The 21,851-nt window shown below is 33.7% G+C and overlaps 1 long non-coding RNA gene across 4 annotated transcripts; it reads right to left on the bottom strand.

The window, feature by feature from the left end:
• Window positions 1–13,213: 13,213 nt before the first annotated feature.
• Window positions 13,214–21,248, bottom strand: LOC133830556 (uncharacterized). 4 transcript variants are annotated; one of them, XR_009892115.1, is made up of 7 exons: window positions 19,693–21,248; window positions 19,465–19,553; window positions 18,337–19,359; window positions 16,452–16,558; window positions 14,320–15,334; window positions 14,146–14,204; window positions 13,214–13,256 (listed from the first exon to the last, which is right to left on the bottom strand). It is a non-coding gene; the product is annotated as an uncharacterized LOC133830556 (long non-coding RNA). The 4 variants fall into 4 exon arrangements; XR_009892113.1 differs by lacking the exon at window positions 19,693–21,248 and having other exon boundaries at window positions 19,465–19,686; XR_009892114.1 differs by lacking the exon at window positions 19,693–21,248 and having other exon boundaries at window positions 18,337–19,324; window positions 19,465–19,686.
• Window positions 21,249–21,851: the final 603 nt, after the last annotated feature.

The raw sequence follows: 21,851 nt of genomic DNA, 5'->3' as shown, positions 1-21,851 counted from the left end.
GGTTGTTAATACAGCTGCACTGTAATACTTTTTGCTCAGCACTTGAACAAAATCTGCCAGGTCATAGTGTGTAGGTCACGGGTCTGCTTCACGACATCCCACCATATCCTTGTATCCATTTTATGTAGGTGAACTACACACGAACCCTCTGATGGTCATTCAACTATATGTAGTCAAAGATAGCATCTACTGACTTCAACCAATCTTTCACCACCATAGGGGTTGGCTTTCCCTTCGAAGTTAGGTGGAGATTGCTTCCTAAAGAGTTCTTAGACTGGCTCAAAATCGTAGGCCATTGGCAATTGTGCAAGTGGTGGTACTAGAGGCTCAGGCTTTGCCAACGGTACTTGGGGTGTTTGGGCTTTGCCAACCTTGCTACTTTGTAGCTAAATCCACAGCTGGTGCAGCTGGGGCTGCTGGCTAAGCTGGTGGCATTCCCAGGTTTGGGATTTCAGTAGTAGTAGGGTTTATAGAGGCACCTCTTCCTCAGCCTCTTCCCCTTCCTTTGCCTCCTCTTGCACCTCTTCATCTTTCCGACATGATGATATTCTAAGGAAACAAAAGAAAATCGCAAGACAAAATAATCATATAATGTTTTGATTACTTAAGAGCTAATTGTAATGGTTGCCATGCATACCTATATCCATACAACATCTAGAGTTCGCAAGGAGAGAAAAAGATAGAACATATAAATATTCATAGATACTCAAAGTACCCCATAATCAGACGTCCAACAAAAAATTTAAACATAACCATAAAGATCCAAAAGTTTTCAAGGGTCTTTGTGAAGTCCCATTTATTTAAATAGAAATATTTTGTGAAATTTTTAAAAGGTCTTTAGTCCTCTACTGTGGACTCATCCCTTGAATTGTAGTCAAAGATATCCTCTAAAATGTGGAAGTACTTGGGAGCGATTGCTAAAGTCTTTCTCCTGTCATCCACCTCCAAGATGGCATGTAGCAGTGCGAGGATCGCTGTATCACCTTCTACGTCATGAACGGTATCCAACCTTTCCTCCAACTCCCCTTTGTCGTTACAAACAAGGACCATATCCATTCGTTGGAAGTCGAAGTACTCCATGAACTCATAGACAACGTACATGAAGGTGACGAACTCCAAATCCTCCTCAATGGTGCAATGCCACGTCGTGACTAACCAAAGAAGGGCCTTAGGATGCTCTGCTAGTACTTCTCTTAGCACCCAATGATGTTCTGTGGGCCACGGGAATGCCCCTCTTATGTTGATGATCTCTTGGATGCATTCACAGACCATCTACATCTTCTTTAGCACTATAATGCGCCAGTATCCCTCACTGAAGTCAGCTTCTACCTTAGCTATTTCTCAGATCTCCTTAAGTAGCTGATTCTTGGTAGTTGTAATAATAGGAGGCATCTTTCTACACTGCAGTTACAAAACTAGCAATTTAAAAAAAAAAAAAGTAAACAAATAACAGTTAAACCAAATACTTACAACACATTGAGGTGAGATTTTCCATTCATTAGCATGTATGTGGAGGGTCCTTGGAAACATGAACATCCATCTCTGATACCATTTTTTAGGAAGGCCCTAAACTATTTACTTTGTAAAACTTTGCTCAGTTCGTATTTATTCAAAAAATATCATTTTAGGAAAAAGGTCCAGTGGGGCCTTGTCAAAACATGAAATTTGGGTCCAATAGTTTAAAACCAAAAAATATAATGTCTTTTATGCATCCTTGTGAATAAAATAAAATATATAGTCCCATTATAACATAATAAAAATATAAATCATAACATAAAAGTTCATAAACTTGCTTAGGGTTCGTCTAGATCGTTAAACGCTCCACGTCATACATGCCTAGACGTCGGAACTCCCCACATCACGGTGCATGCCAAGAAGAAAACCCTATTCCCTACCAGAAAGGGGGAAAGTAAGGGGTTGAGTTAAAATCTGAGTAAGGAAGTACAAACAAAAATACAACAATTAACAATAAACATAAAGCAATCTATGTACATATCATAAACTCATGGCATATCATAATAAATCATAATCATATCATATTAATATCGTAATCATAAGACTTCATAAACATAAGCATAATCATACATCAAGTGACCATTGCACCCCTATTTTCCATGTCACATCCTTAGGTCTCCAGCAAAAGCATAAACTGGTAAAATATCTTCTATGAGATAAACATGAACTTTGGTCCTCGAATAACCTAGGCGCGTCCACCCTATGAGTTACATCATATCCTTAATAACTCATTTGTTGTGTCGCGTGCAGCACGCTACCAACCTATTTCTTTTCATACAACATACAAGCATATATACAACAACTCATATCATAACATAGAAGGTCATACTTTTCATAACACAATATCTCTTGCAACATATTAGCTCATACTTTTCATAACATAATTCAAAGAAAATTCATGCTAACTTCCTTACCTCAAGTCCAAGCAAAATATAAAGTGCGAGGTACTTCACAATGAGCCTAGAATCCCAATCAAACATTCGTCTTAAAATCATGTAAGAATATACATGCCCAACATACAAACCCCACGTGTGCATGGGCCATGCACACGTGGCACATGTTACACCACACTACAAACATTCAATAATTTCACATAAATCATAAAAGAACAATCTCAAGTCTACTAGTGAATCCTTAAGGTTTGCAAACCAAGAATCATGCACTTAATCAAATGGCGTATATTTGAACATAAAATTTTGTTTACATGTAACATGTATACGTCGGATGGTTCTGAAAACTTGCTTTTGAAGTTGGTAATATTTATACCTTTATTTTCTTGTCAATTTCACAAAAATTCAGCAAGCATAAAATAAATAACCAATTTAATAATTACTAATTTATTCCTTTAAATTATACATTCACTATCCATAAATTTTATTACAAAAAATTAATTTGCAAAATAATTCTTTAGCTCTAATTGTATAAGATAATAATCTCATTTATTATGTAATTACAATAAGAGCATAAAGTGACCAAATACTGTAATTAATTTGGCATGATAAATTTATTTCATAAAAAGTCACTTTTTATCTTGGTTAATAAAATAAATAATAGGACATGATATATTAATTTCTTTTTAAAAGATAATATTTATAGATCACAAAATTTTACATTTATGTCATAAATGTATAAAAGTTGGAAAAAGTCCAACTACATTCTCATTTATTAAATAAATTCTTTGGTCACCTTTAAAAAATAATTTTAGTTAATTATTTTGTAAATAAAAACTGCATAAATATATATGAGATAAATACCCACTAAAGTATGAAAAAAAATCACATTTAGCAAATGTAAATATTAAGACATAATTTCTAAGATATATATTTGATATCTTTTAATTTAAAGAGATTTTCCATGAATATAAATAAAAATAAGCAAGCATATCATCAGATAATTTAATTAATTAAGCCTGGTAAAAGATCGCACAACATGTACATGTTTAAAAAAATATATATTAAACCTTAAACATTCTTGAGTTCCAATTTTACAACCTTCTAAAGTGAAGTTTCAGCACATGTCATATTAAAAAGTGAAAGAACACATGTTCAAAAATTATACATTTTCTCATTTTAACTTATAACATGAAATCAAGACATAATTTACTTTCTTTTAAACCATTTTTTGCAAATTAACATTCTAAAAAAAAAATCAGCAAGTCTACAAAACACTTAATATTTTAAAAAATGCTCATAGTTCCCTTTTGAAAAAAGTTTAACGATTCACCCTAACATGCTTGTATATTTTGTACATCTTAATATTATAATTAGCAAGCAAAACTAACAAAACCAAAAAAAAATTCTATAAGCCCTCATTCTCAAAATAACTATGAAAGCCTTTTTAATAAATCTTTCACAAAATCATATTCCAATTTTAAGCCAAAACTCAAATCCAATTTCTTGAAATCATATGAACCCAAAACAAAATACAACATCAAATAATCCTAACATGCTTTCTAAGAACAAGATAAAACAAAGATTCAACAACAACAAATCCCTTGCATGCTTATAAAAATATAAAAGACAATCATCAACATATATTAGTAGACAAAATCCAATACCAAAACCTAGCATGCATCTAAGAAAACAATAAAATCAAAACTACATTGAGAACATAATTCATAGATCTTGAAATCTAAGGCAGTCCTTAGCTAATATTCATGCCCAAAACAATAATCAATATTCGACAAGCCATAAACAAGAGATCAAATCATCAAAACAATATAAAAAAATATGCTATAGTCATATTCAAAGAACTTAGAACAACAATAAAATAATTAATAGGGTTAGAGGTTCCATTGGCTCCTTGGTAGAGATCAAGACTCAAGAAAATAGAAAGAAAAGATGATCACCCTCTTTGCACTACTAGGGTTTTTTGAATCCCCAAATAGACAAGAAAAACAAAGCAAAAACATATAATACATAGAAATCAACAAGGATTTTAGAAAAGAGGAGATTGTAATGACCCAACTATTTCTAAGACCTTGGACCATTAGAATTAATATAACTTTATTAAATCTCAAAATATTGTATCAAATACATAATAATAGAAAATATGGCATGGGTACCCATTGTTCAAAACATAAAACATAATTTTAAACTAAAGAAAATTGTTTACAAAACTAAATGTGGAAAAACATGATTTAGAAGACTAAAAATACATAACTCCATCCTCGATCGACACGCAGTCCACACATTCCATCCATCCCTCAACACACAAGCCAAGCTACCAAGAATCCTTTCGCCTTCCATATTCATTTTCCTGCATCACACTAAAAATAAAGGAATGAGCCTAATGCCCGGGAATGAAAATCTACTAACAACATACAACATAAATCATAAACATGAGACTATATCATAAACATATACAACAAAACATATTATAACATATGCTATATACGACTATACTAATAATGGCCATTACGACATGTGATAAACTATCTACGTCCCCTGTCTAATATTTGAGGTAAGTTAGATCACATGTAGTGTATGATAACCCATCTACGTCCCCTGTCTAATATTTGAGGTAGGGTAAATCAAAACATAAATTATTGAAACATAAACTTATCATAACATATTAAGCATAACATATCATACAAACATACAAGATCTAGCCTATTTTCCTTACCAAAACTAGGATATGAGAACAAATGCGAGACTTGGAACACTCCTAAACCAATAATAAGAATAGTGAGTATTTCTTAAAAGAAAGAGATGAAAAGACTAGAACTAAACCACCAAGAGAAAACTTACCGAAAAGACACCTTAAGTTTAAAGAACTTAAACACCTAACCACAAAACCATAACAAAAGTTAGAAACTGAATGAAAACTAAAAAAACTAAGGAATCAAACAGGATTGAACTTAAGAATACGGGTACATTTGTTAACTTTATGGATTGGTCCAACTCCAATACCGAAATGCATTAATCCTCACTTCCCAAAGTGTTTAATAAAGCTTAAGAATGATAAAGCTTTTTCTCAACCCAAGTGTTTATCACTCTTATGGTTTCACTAGCACCTTGCAGTCTGATCACAGCTGAAAAGTACGTGAAAGGGCTGGGTTCTAAGTCCTATTTATAGAGTTCTAGGAATAAAGATCTTCTTTTTGGCTTTGAATAAAAATAATGAATTTAATTGAAAATATTTGAATATTTTTCAGTCAAAGGCTTATGACTTGGTCAAATTGTTCAGAGGGAGGTTGAAGGAGTCAAAGCTTGATTTTTTAAAAATTAAAAACAAAAATAATAAAAACAAATAGAATCCTAACATCTAACTCCCTAAATCTCGTAACTCTAATCTCACCTACAGTAAAATAAACATAACTAGAGCTGTGAGACTCTGATTTAGACCATCTTTATACTTTTAGAAAGCTAATTTAATTATCTACAACTTTCTACAAATACTATATTTCGAAATTCATAACATAACTGGGTCAAAAATAGGTCAGAAGTTACAGTACCCTAAAGTTACGGAAAATCTATTTAATTATATAAATAACAACCTAATCCACAAATAAATAAGATTATGACAAATGTCATGCTCCTAATGGTCTTGAAAGATTCTAGAGCTTTCTTGAACTTTCTTTTATTTAAACTATAATTAAATCCTTAAATAAACATGCACATGACAAGTGTCATGATCTTATTAATTCTATCTAAATCTTATATTATAATAAATAACATCTTTATAATCAGCTATATTAATCAAACCTTATGTTATAATTAATATTCTTAAACTATAGGTTATACTTATAAAATTCATAACTATTGCTATGAGTTTCCAACTAAGTCCCGACTTGAACCAAAATCCACGGAATCTAACATACTACAAACTAATACTAACTACTACTACTACTACAATCTAGCTAGTTAAGTAATTATTCTTGGACTCTACAATTCTCCCCCACTAAAAGAATTTCGTGCCCGAAATTTACTTATCAAACAATTCCAGATACCGGGTTAACATGTCTTCCTCCAACTCCCACGTTGCCTCCCGTTCAGAACTATTACTCCATGGGACCTTGACTATCAGAAAACTCTTAGACCGTAATTCTTTCATCCCTCTATCTTGGATGCTAACCGGTCGTTCCTTGTAACTCAAATCTTTCTGGAGTGCTATTGTATCGTACTTGAGGACGTGAGATGGGTCTGACACATATCTATGCAGCATCGAGATGTGAAATACATTATGAGTATCTGCTAAAGCTGGCAGTAGGGCTAATCTATATGCAACTGCTCCCACTTTGTCCGATATCTCAAAAGGACCTATGAACCTGGGACTAAGCTTTCCTTTCTTCCCAAACTGCTTCACACCTTTCATAGGAGATATTCTAAAGAAAACTTGATCTCCAACTTTGAATTCCATATCACGCCGCTTGGCATCCGTATAACTTTTCTAACGGCTTTGAGCAGCGAGCATACGCTTTCTAATCAACGCTACTACATCTTGAGCTCCTCTAACAGCTTCAGGTCCAATTAGTTACCTTTGTCCTACCTCGTCTTAATGGAACAGCGATCGACCCTTCTTCCATAATGTAGCTTGTAGGGTGCCATCTTGATTGTTGACTGGTAGCTATTGTTGTAGGAGAATTCTATCAGCGGAAAATACTTACTCCAAGATCTCAATGTAAACACCGATCCTCTATCGAATACTATTGTCTTGGGGATTCCATGCAGTCTTACTATTTCTTGAACATATCTACATATGGCTCAGCTGTGTATGAAGTCTTGATAGGTAGAAAATGAGTTGACTTGGTTAATTTATCTATTACTACCCAAGCTGAGTCGTGTTACTTATTCGTGAGAGGCAAACCCATCATGAAATCAATTGCTATGTCGTCCCATTTCCATTCTGGAATACTAAGCGGTTTCAATAAGCCTGCAGGACACTGATGTTCTGCTTTCACTTGCTGGCACACCAAACATTTAGACACGTACTCTGCTATATCCTTCTTCATTCCTGTCAACCAATACATTGCCTTGATGTCGTGAGTCATCTTGGTCGACCCTTGGTGAACTGAGTATGGTGTATTGTGCGCTTCTTCTAAAATCGCCATCTTAATCCCTTGATCGTTTGGAACGCATATCTGATCCTTATATCTTAATAACCCTTGACTTGATATTGAGAAATCTGTGGCCTTCCCTTTTCTAACTGCATCCATATGTGTTACTAACGTGTCATCATGCACTTGCCCATTCCGTATATCTTCTAACAGGCTTGACTGGATGGACCAGTTCGTCAGGTTACCAATGACTACTTCTATTCCAGCATTGATCAGCTCCTGCTGTAGCGACTTTTCAATTCCAACTAATGATGCTTGACTTCCTTAATTCTTCCTACTTAGCGCATCAGCAACTACATTTTCCTTGAGGCGTAGGTTATCACCTTATCATTCTGCATCAGCACACAACCCAATCCTTGCTTTGAGGCATCGCAATAGACTAGAAACTTATCATTGGGTGTCGGTACAAAAAGTACTGGTGCTGAGCATATCCTTAAGCAACTGGAAACTCTCTTCACACTTATCCGTCCAATTAAACCTTTGCTGCTTCTGGGTCAGGTTGGTAAGTGAAGTGGCTATCTTAGAAAATCCTTCTACAAACCTCCGGTAATAGCCTGCTAGTCCTAGAAAACTTCTTACTTTAGATGCGTTCTTTGGTCTTGGCCAATCTTTACAGCCTCTACCTTAGATGGGTCTACCGCAATCCCGTCCTTGGATACTATGTGGCCTATAAATGTTACTTGTGAAAGGAAAAATTTGCACTTCTTGAACTTGGCGTAAAGCTGATGCTCCTTTAGTCGTAGCAAGATCAACCTTAAATGTTTCTCATGCTCAAATTTATCCTTTGAGTACACCAAGATATTGTCAATGAATACTACAACGAATTTATCCAAGTATTCCTTAAAGACCTTATTCAATAAATCCATAAACGCGGCTGGAGCATTGGTAAGACTGAAAGACATAACTAGAAACTCGTAATGCCCATAACGAGTTCTAACAGCTGTCTTAGGAATATCCTTTTCCCGTACCTTGAGCTGGTGATACACGGTCTGTAGATTAATCTTTGAAAACACGATTGCCCCTCGAAGTTGATCAAACAAGTCGTCAATTCGGGGTAGCGGGTACTAATTCATAACTGTCACCTTATTCTTCCGACCTTCTTCTTCACAAATAGAACCGGTGCTCCCCATGTCGAATGGCTTGGTCTGATGAAACCTAAATTTAAGAGTTCTTCTAACTGCATCTTTAACTCCTTGAGTTCAGTAGGTGCCATTCGGTATGGTGCCTTGGAGATAGGCTCGGTGCTTGGTACTAGTTCGATTGTGAAGTCTATCTCCCGTGTCAGCGGCAATCCTACTAGTTGTCAGGAAATATCTCTGGGAATTCCTTTACAATGTGGACGTCTCCAACTTTTAGTGGTGTTTCCATTACCACATCTGTAACGTTGGCTAAGAATACGTGACATCCTTTCTCTAGCATTTGCTGAGCTTTCAGAGATGAAAAAAGCAGGGTACATAGTCTTGAAATTTTTCCCATAAAGCATAGTCTTAGGTCGTCAAGAGTTTCGACCGTTACTTTCTTGTGTCTGCTATCAATGGTTATGGCATGCCCTGCTAGCCAGTCCATTCCTAATATCATGTCAAAATTTTTAAAATCCAATTCTATCAGGTCTCCTTCTAGTTCTATGTCCTCAATTTTGATCGGTACGCCTCATACTATCTGTGATGATAGGACTACTTCACCCGAAGGTAACTATGTCACAAACCTAGTTCTACAAGGTTTGTCTAATTTCTCTATCATTCCTAACGAGATATACGAGTATATTTCTCCCAAATCAAGCGATACTAAAACATATACTATCGAGGATAGGAATCTGACCTGTAACTACTTGTTACTAGCATGGGCTCCTCCCTGGGTCAAGGCAAGGATTTTGTTCTGGAACCATCGTATTATCCCTCTTATCCTTTGGCTTGAGCTAGGGACACTCTTTCTTTCGGTGACCTTCCTGACCACAATGGTAACATTCCTTAGTCTTTGCACGACATTCCCCAAGATGTTTCTTTTGGCACTTAGAGCATCCCGGGTATTCTGACTTATTGCCTTCATTGTTTATCCTTGCTATTTTATCTTTATTGGCCTGCTTATCATCAGGATGCTTTCTTTTCTGCCTATTATTGTTGCTATGCTGTGGCTGCAGCTGAGTCTGTTGTCATTGTTGTTGTAACAGCTCCTCCACTTGTTGTCGTAACCAGACAATTTTTACGGTGATATCCATCGGTGGCGGCTGCGGTGCGCTTCGGTTGGTGGTAGAACACACTACCCTTCTTCGAACTGGAGGGGCTTCATTGCTCTCCGGAGTGGCGTTGGAGGCAATAGCGTTGTTGCGAGCAGATCTTCTGAGCGACATCTTCAGCAAAGTTCTAATAGTCGAGGAAACATATTAGAACTTACCCTAATAGGCTCTAAGGAAAAAACTTAATCTAAGCAAACATAACTTGGACCTATTAATTATGAATTCTTATGAAAAAAAATTATAAGCCTTCTTTTAATTAGGATGTGTTTCTATACTTAGAAAATTAAGCCATCTTTATTATTTTCTAAGTGTGTTTCTAATTATCCTATATGACTTAATTCTCAGGCTCGAAACTCATCATTGTTCCAAAGTTAACCATATTGAGGGAGGGCTGGGATCAGTAAAATCGTTCCCACTACTATGGCCCCCTAAACTCTCAATATAGAACCCGGTCCTTTGATTTGTATCCACCCTCACCGAACTTGGTCATTATTTATTATTTATTTTGATTGTAAAAAAAATCAAACTCATACATGTCATACAAAATAACAATGATATTTATTTGGAAAAAAAAAGTTTTCACTATGTACAATCATAAATGCAAAGATAATAAATAAAATAAATAACGAAAAATAAACTAATTTACAAATATTCTTAATTGAAAACAGAAGGGCTAAAACGTTAACTAAACACATAATCATAACAACTATAACATAAACAACTTACATTGGCGGTTAGATTCGGAGCTTGAGTGTGTGTATCAAGGAGAACTTCATGTAAATGGACCGTTGCTCTGATACCAACTGTAATGACCCAACTATTTCTAAGACCTTAGACCATTAGATCTACTATACATAGCTACTGTTTTGGGAAAGATACATAAGAAATAATATAACTTTATTAAATCTCGAAATATTGTATCAAATACATAATAATAGAAAATATGGCATGGGTACCCATTGTTCAAAACATAAAACATAATTTTAAACTAAAGAAAATTGTTTACAAAACTAAATGCGGAAAAACATGATTTAAAAGACTAAAAATAAATAACTTCATCCTCGATCGACACACAGTCCACACATTCCATCCATCCCACAACACACAAGCCAAGCTACCAAGAATCCCTCCGCCTTCTATATTCATTTTCCTACATCACATGAAAAATAAAGGAATGAGCCTAATGCCCAGCAAGGAAAATCTACTAACAACATACAACATAAATCATAAACATGAGACTATATCATAAACATATACTATAAAACATATTATAACATATACTATAGAAGACTATACTAATAATGGCCATTATGACATGTGATAAACCATCTACCACTACAAGAAAAAATGCTTTTAATAACACCGAAAATGTGTTATCAAAACATACGATAACACTTTCTGATGTGTTAAGACCGACTATGTTATCGTAGGTCAGGGTACTTTACATAACACTTTATCAGTGTTATACAGATGTGTTATCGTACTGTCAACGATAACACACTTTCTGTGTTATTTTAATATATAGATAAGTGTTTAATTATGTTATTTAAAGTCGATTATATAACACATTTCAATACTTATAAATTTGCGTTATACTACACTTTAGGATAACACATTTTTTGTGTTATACTACACTTTAGCATAACACATTTTTTGTGTTATTCTACACTTTAGCATAACACATTTTTTGTTATACTACACTTTAGTATAACACATTTTTTGTGTTATACTACACTTTAGCATAACACATTTTTTGTGTTACATAATGAAGTTTGCATAACAAAATTCTTTACTTATAAACAGTGTTATTGTAATAGATATTATAACACATTTTTCGTATTATTTTAATATTTAGATATGTTTAAATTCTCAATATATATTCATTTATATAACACTAATTTATTCTATTATATTTTTATTTTTTATTTATATAAATAAAATTAGCTTTCTAATATATACTAGCATCATCAAATGAACTTGATTTTCAAATAACAAAAAGTAAAAAGCATTCAACATTGTATTAACAATCCAAAAATTAGTTCAAAAAATTCAACACTGTCATCAAATTATATTATAGGTCTCAGGAGACAAAGACCCGAAAACTTAAACCAATAAATCTTAAATCACATGGTAAAAAACATTATCACATTATCGCATATAAAGTGCATCCTAATGACCAAATATCAGCTCTCTCATCGATATATTCATTACTTGGACAATCCCGCAACTGAGAAGCTCGAAAAGGTGCTGAACAATGCTTAGATGCCCATACCTACACATCAAGCAAAGAGTACACCATCAATACAAGTACGAAATATTTAATGAAAGATGAAATCTATGTCCATTCCTCCATTACTTTGGCATATTCTAACAATAGGAACTTTTAAATTGTACAAATTAAAAATTCAAACATTTTGTAATTTGATAAGTTTTTTAAATGAGGCTATCCAAACAGTAACTAAAAATGCAAAAACTTTATAGAAAACCTCAAAACATGAACACATGTCAAGTCTTCACATATATGCCATTAATTAAAAAAATTCAATATTTTTTTATCTCTTAAGACTATGAAAAAATAAACTCGGACCTCATACAAATACCTTGGATCAATGTCATTCATAGTAGCATCTAATTCATTACATACAGAAAGAAATATCAAGTATGCAGCCAGAAAAAACTGGTGCATATAGGGTGGCATGCTTTACTAGACTATATGCAATAGAGACAAGAAATCTAGGACCTAGATAAGCAAAGAAATTTTTCCAGCTCGTCCTCTACATTAACCAATATGTAAATCAGAATGACCAGCATAAACTACCATTAAACAATCAAAACTCCAAACTACAATTTCTTTATTAATGGAACTCACAGTGTTTCATCTAATCTTTACATTGCTGAATTTAAGAGACTTATAATAGTATTTTTATTTTCTTTTGGAAAGGACTGCTTGTCATATATTTCTCTAGTTATGTATAAAAAAAAATTATTGTGTGTGTGTCTCAACCCATTCAAAACCATCCCAGGCATAACAAAACAAGAAACAGACATGCCACTCAAGATGACCCAAAACTGCTTTCAGGAGGCCTTTTCTAAGATGCAAAATGTCTCGGGAATCCCCCTGCATCAACATGAAGGAAGTTGATTGAACACATTATACATACAGCCTCTGTTCTGCATTTTCTCTATAAAAAGTAATAACAATTACAAAAAAAGAAACTTGATATTGCCAAATCAATCAGTTTATGATTTACCATAGCCACTTTCCTTTTTTGAGCTCTTCTCTTAAACGTGCATCAGCCTGAACAAAATGGCAAGCTCAACTATCGCTTCATCTTTTACAGCCTGAACAAAATGGCAAAAGAACCACATTAAGTTTCAAGGATAAGTATCTCATAGAGATTAAAAAAAGGGGGTGTAAGAGAGCCTGTCAAGAAATTGTAGCCCAAATTCCTACAACAGATGAAATAAACGAAGTATATATGATACACCATGTTATTCTTAAAGTTGTGAAGAGGACACGAAAACCATGAAAGGTCCAAAATAAACACATACAGATAGTTTAAGAAGGTCAGAGTCCATAGCTCTTCTGGAATCGGACCAGCAACATTCATTCCCCTAACTTTCGTGCATGAGGCAACAGAATAATTTTCACTAAAATTGTCGAAAACAGTTGGCATGAGTAGAACAGCAAGCGAAGAAGGAAACCGAAGAACGAAAACAAAAGGCATACCCAAAATAAAGGCCTTTACTCAAATTCACAATGCACAAATCTAAGCTTAAAGAAAACCCTAAACATTGTGTCAATTCCCAAATCAATTTCTGAGTATGAAAAATTAAACTGTGAGAATAGAAATTTTAAATTAAAATGAGAAAGGGAATTGAAACGAACCAGATGCAGTAGCCATGGTTTCTCTTCGCAAAAAAATTATAAAGTTTTAATTTCCTAGAATAGTTTCCTAATTAAGTCAGAGCTTGTTATTTTGTTTATCTATAAAATAGGCTCTTGGCCATGTGAATTATTTGTAAAAGGATAGAATAAAAAAAATAAGATTGTCTCTCAATAAAACTGTTATCTCTCTCTAGTTCTTTGTCATTTCTGTCCATGTCTATTTCTCTCCCTAAATTATCCTCTTCTATTGCTCATTCTTTTTTCTTTCTTGGTTCTGCATCAGTAAGGAGGTTTAATTCCAATGTCACATTCAATTAAAATGTTCAAAAAAATTGATCTATGGTTTATTACTTGATATTTTATATAGGAAATTCTAGAATGTGCACATAGAATCAGATAGTCGGACCAGAAAACTTGAGAGCTACCAAATAAAATAATAAAATATGATACCTCTCGATAGGTAAGAACATCCATTAAAGTAACAAATGGTACATCTTTGTGGTCAATCTCTGCACGATGACGGAACAAGTAAACACATCATCATCACTTGAGAATAATTTTCAAATAATGAATGGTAAGCATAAATAAATATACATATATAATTTACAAACTGACAATTAAAACCTGTAATAGGAGAAGTCCACGGAAAGCTCTAGTATGGATTTCGCCCATATCTCATACCTAACCGCTCATTATATAACCTGAAATAGTTATTGCACAAAACTCACCAAAACAAAAGAAAGAAAGAAAAAAACAGAAAAGAAATTAAAATATAAAATAAAAAAGCAATCGCCATACCTGAGTGACTGAGAGAGGGAATGGACTGAGAAAATGTCCAGCCCCTATTGTAGTGGGAGTGTATACACCCTCTAGAACACTACTTTTACTATGATATATATGTTATAACTACTACAACAATTGCAGCAGAAATAAAACACATAGCGCAACAGAATATACCATCAAGAGTTACCCTATAAGTTTTATTATATATAGCAAGAAATCACAAAAGAGAAGCCAAAGCAGTAAGAAATGGATTCTCACTGTCACATGTATTAACCAACAGCAAAAGATGTATCACTAATGACAGTTAAAACATAACTAATGGCTATGTCTGGTGTAAAAGCTTGAACTCATATAGTAGAACACTCTAATAAAGTCCAATAAATACTTTAAAAACTTACATCAAATGCTTTACTCCAAAAAATGTATATATATAATGTTAACAACTTCAATACACACGACTTTAATTATATAAATCTGCATATATAGAGGAACACATTATGGTACTAATTCTAGTGAACTTGGTACAAGCAACCTTCCCTTTTACTGAAGTGCCACCAGAGGAGTTGAGCACCTGCATAACAAAGAGGTAGGATTTACAAAAGGTATCCTACTATTCTCAGGCACATGCCCAAGGACAATGGCCTCAAATACAAAAAATGAGGGACACTGGAATACCTCTCAGCAGACATCAAAACAAACTAATAACGGACTGTTTTCATATGAAAGCTATAGAACATGTAGCATCAAACTAACATCTGCTGTGCTCTTTCCTTCCCGGGCATTATAACAGCTTTACATAGCTCATGCTCGGGAAATGCCCCAATAACTCTTGCAATGTACTGTTTTTGCACCTGCCCTGCTTCAATTTGTGACAAATGCACTGTATTAAAGTGAAGAAAGAATATATCATGACTAAAAATACTTGTACTTACACTAAGTGCTGGAGAAAAGAGAAATACCCTTTGGTTTTACATATTAATGGATACAAAGACAAATGTTGCTTCTAATAATAAGTAGCTACCAATATACTTGTAAAAAAAAAAAAAAAAGTAGCTTAAAAAGCAGTACATAAGAAGCAGCAATAGCAGAAGAGAATGATTCACTCTTATCAGCCTCTTTATGTGTATATATACCTCTTGTAATTCACTATCCAAGAACAAGTTTAAGGATTTGGAATGCAATATTAATGAGAAAGACTTAATCAAATCAAAGAGGTCTGGAGTAGTAATCTAAAATCATGAATATAAGAAATCACAAAATCATATTATCTATTTTTGTGTGAAATATATATGTTCTGAACTGTCTAAACATATGTGTGTATTTTTGTACCACTCCCAAGTTCAAAAGTAAGAAATAGTTTACTTTTTCCATGTGAAATATATATGTTCTCAACAGTAAAATACAATCTGAATTTTCTGTATATATTCTTGCTAACCTGGGGGCCACATCAGAAGAAGTTTGATATTCAAAGCAATAGTTTAGACTGCCAAAAGTCACTATTTCTTAAATGCATAAGAGAAGGCCTATTAAACATATAGTCATGATCACGAACATTAAATATATATAATCTACCAGTCACTTTAAATATACATATAATCTACTCTACCTTATGTCAAGTGTTTAATAGTTTACACTATTACCAACAAATTACATGAACATTACATAAAATTTCCATAAAATACGTAATTCTACCTCTACATAGAACTCATCCTCACAAGTTTATGAAAATAATAAACTAAGCAATAGCTTTAAAAGAAAAATAAAAACTCTACATAGCTAGTTGTGAAACCAAATCAACATAATCTCAAATACATTTCACAAATCTCACTTCAGAATTTCAGAATAAGACAATTTAGTATAAAATATTTAGGTACACCACATAATGATTAATGGCAATCTAAAGACAATACAAGGACATACTCGCATAGCAAAATATATCAAACATTAATGAACATTAAAGAGATTAAACTTACGAGTTCAACTTCTTCAAGAACATGAAGTTGTGATTGCTCATTGGCAAGAAGGTGAACAATATGTTCGAGCAAAAACTCTTTTCCTCTTAACTGTCTTTCTCTCCAACCTGGAAAAAATAATCAATAAATAGATCAATATGATGGCCATGAAAGAAAAACTGAGAAAATACCTTTAACACCATCATTATTTCAATTCGTTTGTTTACTTATTCTTAATGAATTGGACTAGGAATCAATAAATAGCTCCACACACTTGGTCCAATAAATGAGATTGGGAGGAATAATTTTACACAAGAAACAAAATATGGAGATTATTTGCATTCATATGGATGCAAATCAAAGATGATGTCAAAGTACTCAAGCATAGCAGCTTTCTTCTTTTTTCATGTTTTTGCCAGCCAGCAATGAAGAATGAAAGATAAAGGCTTGAATACAAAAGCCAATGTAACAATACATTTTCTGTACATAACACATTCCAAATCAGTTTAAATGTACTTTCATTTGTCAGCTATTCTTCCAATATAGGGAATTATCTTAACCGTTATTTTATTGTACATACTATATAGAAATGATTTTGGAAGAAGAAAAAAAATGAACCAAATTCTGCTTTCCATAAGCAATTTGCAATTCATGTCGAATACAAATGTAAAGGAAAAAATGTAAACAATTTGGAATGGAACCAACACCATTAGTTAGAGATCTGAACAGCCAGAAATTCAAGATGAAGATTAGAATCAGCAACAACTGCTTGTGGATGCATCAGATTGGGGCAGTCTCTCTTTAAAAATGTTCTTTCTACCTACTAGCAAAAGCAACAATCAATAAAAGCCAAAAGAATCCAAAGTTTGAAACTTTTGAACACACTACTTCCATGATTTTAGAAACCACCAACAATTTAATAACAAACATGGTACTAGCTAAGCTAGAACCAAAAAGTCAAGCAACAAGATTCATGACCCAGTTAGGAAGTAATACAAGAACTTTAGAGAACGACCAAGATACATGTCACGTAGCCAATCATTCTGAAAGGTCTGCTTCAAAATTCTAGCTATAAGATTTTCTATTCATATATAAAAATAATATATTGATATTAAACATTCACTAATACAATTAAGAAACTATTTTTTTAATCCCATTCTATGATTGGCCTATCTAATTCAAGTTGCAGGACTATGTTTCCCATACACGTATTTAATATTTTAACAAAAATATAAAATAAAATAATCATTTGTAAGCAATCAAATAATTCACCTATTTTATGCTAATAAGAGATTGTGAAACTAGAAAAGCACACCATAAAAGATATATAGGCATATATATACGTATACCAATCACTACAAGAAAAAATGCTTTTAATTCTATGTGTATATATATATGAGCCACGCATACTAAGTAATGATGGCTCTATTGCCTAGTAATACAAGTTTTATTTCTCCTGTTTTGGAAATACTTTGCACATCTCATCAATCTTTAAACTTTCCTAGTTTTGCTGTCTCTGTAATGACTAAAAGGAAAGCAAAGCTCTTAAAAAATATCCTTCAGAATATGAGCCATGAAAATGGCTACTACTAGTTCTATAAAGCTATAATCAAAATCAAATCAGGAAGCTTTATGTTGCACATTGAAACAGAGGCCACAATCCCACATATCTTAATGTATTTTCACAGAAAAGCAACCCCAATAGCATATTGAAAACAAGTACAGAGCAATTAGTTAAACATGTTCTGCTAGTTGTTCACTACCACACTAGCACTTCAATATTCTAGTGCCACACTATTCATTTCATATTTTCATTTGACATCTCTTTAGTAATTTTAAAGAAAGTACTAACAAAAATTTCAAGTACTAAAATTTATTTCCAAATAAAGAGCCATTAAGCTCTTACCTTCATATAAAGCATAATCATGGAGACACTGAATTTTGATCTATGAATGAAAAATGTTGTTGCACCATAAAACTAGAAACAACAAGAAACAAAAAAGAAAAAAAACAAGCTCAGTAATTCCAGAAAAGAAAAGATTAAAACACATCATAACAATTAAAAGATGACTTTTAAGATAGCTTTTTCAAACCCCAAAGGAAGTAGGGAAAGAGAGGGGGGCAGGTAAGTCTACAATAAGGAAATCAAGAGAAAAAAGCTATGTGCAGAAATAAATTATGTAAGAAAATTGGAATGCATCATAGCATAAATAGAAATGTGTCACTACGAAGGTAAGGACTAAGAATTATCTAATAGCTTTACAGTAAAAGAACCAAACAAGAATATCATAAACAAGGTCTCAAATCATATCAAGCGACCAACTATCCTAAAACTTCATGTCATAGGAAACTAGACAGTGAGATAAATTATGCTTAAGAATTAATACATGTTCCCATTATCTTGTGGAAGTTGAGTGTATGCATGGCATACTTTTATTCTTAAAATATATTATTTACCCTCCACCCAGCAAATCTTTCTTTCAGTTCTCTGATGTGTTCCTGGACTTGAGGAAGCTCCAGTGCACGTATAAAGCGATCTGAATCTATACCATACAGTACAAGTGAATAACAAGTTTACAAAGAAAAAAACAAAATCATTAGGTAAAAAAAGTAACAAAAAACTATTAATACGGGGAACTATTTTGTTAGACACGCAATAATATCATCAAGTAAACAATCTTAATATAAATATAAATAGACCAAACAATCTTAAAAAATGAAGAGTAGGAATTGCATACCCAGAAGAGCACTGACTAAACCCCCAGCACTAATCTCTAAATGCCAGAGACTGGTAATCTATTAGCAACTACCAATAACCGTTGCCTAGTAGGCTTTTTATCTCGCTTTTCACATCGCTCATAATTGTTAGTCGTTGCAGTATCACCTTCAGGGCACTGTCCAACAATGGCAACTTTCAAATTATCATCTTCTGTTAAGCAGACATCATTCTCAATATACTGAGCCCCTCTATTATTATTGTTATTATTCTCAGTAGTTACATCATTTGATTGATAATAGTTGCAGAGTAACATACCATGTCCAAACTTGATGCAAATGAGAAGCTCTACTATGCAAATAGCTAAGGAAAGCCAACAGAATGCGCCGACTTTTTTCGCTGGTTTTCTGCAATTTGGACACAGTGATTATGAAAAGGTTAAAACCCTGGAAATGGTAGGCCAAGAGGGTATATGAGTTCATTTCAAGAAAAGGAAAAGGATGTGCTGCTAGTGATTATGTCAGAGAGAGAAAGAGGGTAGTGTACCTGTCTTGAAGATATGAGTTGTACTCACGAATTGTAGGAATTGCTATTAGCCACCACAATATCAACCTATACACAATAACGGGGTTTCGAGGAGGAATCCACAAACAGAACTTCAAAAAAAAGGTGTTGAGCTCTACTGTGAGGAAGACGATACAAAGGCTAACATCTTGAATGAAACGCCATGGACCAAGCAGGGGATACCACTCATCTTTTTCCCACTGATCTGGTGTAAATTATTCTAGTGTTCTTTTGACCTGAGTCAGTAAAAAATGCATCTAACTCAGTGTCAATAACAAAGGTTCACAAGAAACAGAAAATGAGACATGACAAGCAAATTTCTTAAGCTAAAAAGTACAGGAAATCCATGATTTTCTGTTTACATGAAAGAAAAAAAAAAAACACTAAAACACATGTATTTCTACTCCAAACAATATGATCCAATTTTCAACTTCTTGCTACAACTTAGTAACTCTCCATTAAATATTCAAAAATAAAACACCAAAATCAGAGCATACTTTTCCAATAATATTAACTCTCCAGTAATTTTTATTTTTTGGAAAAAAGGATCACTATACAGATAGGAAAGAGAAGAGCTGACCTGAAAAAGCAAAAATGTGAGAGCAACAAGGTAAACAATAGCCATGCCATGAACTAAGCATCAAATTGCTGGATGCGGTCTAATCAGAATCCTGTATGAATTTATGTCAGAAAACAACATACAGGATTCAACTGAATACCCCTTGAAACTCTAGCATAAACCAGACATAAAATAATTCACATGTTTTATGCTAATTCTTTTGCAAAAAAATAAAAAAAAAACAGGTGAGAAAAAATCTTACCCATGCGTCACCCTTCAGTCCCCGTCTGTCCCCGACCTTGCACAAGACACAGTCGACCACCACCTGCACCGATCTAGCCCTCACCACCAAAGCACCGTCTACATCCCATCATCGTCAACCTTTAGTCCCTGCCTACATCCCATAGTCGTCGAGCCTTAGTCCACACCTGAGGGACAATCAGAGTAGCTCTTGCGGCGGAGCAGAAGAGGAATCAGAGAAACCATCAAAATTCAGAACCAGATCATGAAAGAAAAGAAAAACCATAAAAAAAAAGGAAACGAAAGTGATTTTCCCCTTTTATTTCTCTTTTTCTCGCTCGAGGATACCAACGACTAGAAATTGAAGGTTGACAAAGAGATAGAGATAGATGAGAGAGAGAGTGAGGAGTTTGGATGTAGTACCAAGCCGAAGAAATGGGGAAAGGAAATGGGTCTCAAAAATGTTGAAGGAGAGGAAATGGGTCTCGGGTCTCAGAAATGTTGAAGGAATTGAAGGACAGGAATTGGTCTCTCGGGTCTCACAAATTTCCAGGTATCCCAAATGAAAAAAAAATGCTAAGTGGCGGGATATGGAATTATTACCGCCTTTTTTTTTCCTAAAGTGGCCCAATATACTAGTCTAGCATAATACTTTTTTATTACTATTATATTCATGTGTTATGGAATGGGGTATTTGGTGTAGTGTACGTCCCCTATCTAATATTTGAGGTCGGTTATATCACATGTAGTGTATGATAACCCATCTACATCCCCTGTCTAATATTTGAGGTAGAATAAATCATAACATAACATATTAAAATATAAACTTATCATAACATATTAAACATAACATAACATAAAAGCATAACATATCATACAAACATACAAGATCTAGCCTATTTTCCTTACCAAAACTACGATATGAGAACAAATGCGGGACTTGGAACACTCCTAAACTAATAATAAAAATAGTGAGTATTTCTTAAAAGAAAGAGATGAAAAGACTAGAACTAAACCACCAAGAGAAAACTTACCGAAAAGACACCTTAAGTTCAAAGAACTTAAAAACCTAACCACAAAACCATAACAAAAGTTAGAACCTGAATGAAAACTATAGAAACTAGGAATCAAATAGGATTGAACTTAAGAATAAGGGTACCTTTGTTAACCTTATAGATTGGTCCAACTCCAATACCGAAATGCACTAATCCTCACTTCCCAAAGTGTTTTATAAAGCTTAAGAATGGCAAAGCTTTTTCCCAACCCAAGTGTTTATCACTCTTATGGTCTCACTAGCACCTTGGAGTCTGATCACAGCTGAAGAGTAAGTGAAAGGGCTGGG

Source organism: Humulus lupulus, chromosome 4 (assembly GCF_963169125.1).
Source record: "Humulus lupulus chromosome 4, drHumLupu1.1, whole genome shotgun sequence".
NCBI classification, from domain to species: Eukaryota; Viridiplantae; Streptophyta; class Magnoliopsida; order Rosales; family Cannabaceae; genus Humulus; species Humulus lupulus.
This window is presented reverse-complemented; position numbering and strand designations above follow the sequence as displayed.